The sequence below is a fragment of the Adiantum capillus-veneris genome, chromosome 3, assembly GCF_014529385.1.
Source record: "Adiantum capillus-veneris isolate H3 chromosome 3, ASM1452938v2, whole genome shotgun sequence".
NCBI lineage: Eukaryota > Viridiplantae > Streptophyta > Polypodiopsida > Polypodiales > Pteridaceae > Adiantum > Adiantum capillus-veneris.
Window position 1 is genome coordinate 173,316,487 of NC_140933.1, and position 2,711 is coordinate 173,319,197.

A 2,711-nucleotide genomic window follows, 5' to 3' on the forward strand; every position below is an offset into this window, starting at 1 on the left:
AATCTGGCAATACAGTGCCAAATTTAGTATTTTAGAATGAGTTGGTGGTTTACATTGTTAATTTTGGTACTGTAAACTACTTTGGTGCTTTGCTGTTTTATAGTAATATTCTGAGCTCTAATGTGGATCAAATTTTGTATATAGGTGGAGCTCTACAGAAGATTCAAAAACACGTATCCTGTGGTGGAGTTGTCACTTAGGTCCTTTGAGACACTCCAACCATTCTTTGTCCAAAAATTAAAGGAGCGCTATACTTGCTGTTGTATTTACCATATCCAGATGGTATACTTAGGGATGCTTTCAATCAAATGCGCCAGAGAAAGTTTGGGCATCACGCAAAGGAACATCCATGTACATGCTCCATTTGTGGTACACAGTGTGAAGTAGGTGAGTGTTCTGCAAACAAGGCAGTTTTTCAGCACATAAGTATCTTGCTGGATTTCATATTGTGCCCTCGCCCTAAGGATCATGAATATCATGCACAAAGATGCTTGCTGGGAGAGTGCCCTAGATGTGGTGTAAGGAAGTTGTCATTCTGCCTAGACGAGATTGCAGCAGATAGCAGGGAGGTGATTGTTAAGATATTTAAGGATGTGGGTATTGGATAGGTTAATGCTGAAGGAAACGAGAAGAAGAGAAAGGAGTTAGTCGTGGAAAGGATGAAAAGTGCAACTTTCATTCATCTTTTTTCAGATCATCTGAAAAGCTTTGTCAAGCACAACTTTGTTTTTAGGTGGCAGGCCCAACAATTTAGAGACTGCTTGATAAAGTTTCCAAGCGACATTGTGGTTTCTGTTGTTGATTTTGCAGATAATTACAACTTTAAAGTGTTGAATGAGATTCAGTCCATGCATTGGTGGTCAACACAGGTCACAATACTGGTGCACATGTGCTATATCAGAAATTCAATAGGAGCCATTGAGAAGACTCTGCATTTTTACATATCAGACGATAAGCTCCATGACATGCTCTTTGTTCAACATTGTTTTCTCTTGCATGACAGTTGGATGAAACAACAAGGACGATGTTTCCGTTATCATTGGGTTTGGTCAGATGGTGCCGCTTCATAGTTCAAGGCACGACGACCATACCATTTTGTAGCCAGGTATTATCAGTTGTTGATAGGATTGCATATGATGCACAACTTCTCCGCTTCAGGAGATGGAAAAGGAGATCATGATGTTGTAGGTGCTGTTATCAAGAGAATCTTGACGCATGAGGAGCTAACGCCCAATGGTTGGCCCATGAAGTGTGTGGCTGATGTGGTCAATTTTCTAAACGCGAGGTTTAACACAGGGAGGGAAGGTGGGGGTGCCAGCACAAGAAGGGTCTTCTGGTTGGTTTCATTGAATGATGTGTTGCGTTCTCCACTATGGGACTGCAAACCAATTGCAGGGTCTCGCTCATTCCATTGTGTTGACGGCTACTCAACACACAATCCATGTGATGTGCGTTTTCGGACGCTGTCTTGCTTTTGTGATCCTTGTGTGCATGGGCAATGGAGGAGATGCAATAATAAATAGTGCACTAAGAATGGAAATATCTCTCCATTGAGCCATTGACAGAGTTTGTACAAGTAGGTAGTGATGAGGACGAGGATGATGAGGACAACTACAATGATCTGCTTTCCTCCCAAGTGAGTGTGGATTTAACCATGCCTATGTATGAAGGAGACCCTAAGGTGCTGAGCCAATTATTGTCCATTGGGGATAACTTTGCAGTGAAAGCAGGCGAGGAGAAAGAGGACTTCTACCTTCTAAAGTGCACCAAAACCATGTACCAGGCACCAAGAGTACTGAAGGACCTTTGGCATAACAAGATCGTAAAGGGTGGAATTTTGGTTGAGGGTTTGTACTATGCCCTAGTTGAGGGCAAAGTTGATACTTATACCCTATTGAATGAGAAACCACCAGTCATGTACTCCAGTCTTGTTAGAGCCATACGGTTCCCCATGGAGGTCAAACCGGGCCTACATAACCATTTTAAACTATCCTCAGAGATATATGAAAATATCTATAACTGTATGCCATATGACGAAGGGAGTGACCACGAGGGGAGCCATACAACGTAAACCCCAACTACAAGTCTAGCCACTGGCAGCAACAATTGTAATTCTCTTGAATAGAATCTTACTTTTGATCAGTAGTGTGTACTTGCTATTTTGTTTTCAGATGACTCTTGTAGTACCAAATTTGATAGCCATACTGCCTAATCCTTGTTTGATAGAGCAGGATACTTTAATATGGTTAAAAATATCTTAGGCAGGTGCAAGAATCCGAGTTTAGTTATCAGTGGGACAGAAATTAAAGTGGGAAGGAGTAATCAATGCTCGTAGGTTATTTGACATTTCTGCTGATTCAGGCTTCACATGCAAATAGCAACAGAAAAATTACCAAAGAAGTGGCAAGAAAAAGATCATGTGCAGAAAAATTAAGTGCATGTGTAAAACTTTTGCAGACGAAGGTTCATGCCCATGAATAATTTCTTATCACACAAAAATGCCAGTCTTTTACAGAATCTTTTACACATCAGGGGGGTCAAACCGGTACGAGTACCCTTCATAAGATACAAAGTAGTTAGCAGCATATAGGGAGATGTCGTCCTCTACATCAAACAGGGGTGTGCGCTGGCTATAAGTGGTGGGGAACTTCTCATCTAGCCATCATGTGATCCATGGCAGAATGACATCCATGAGATACTTTGGCTTGTTC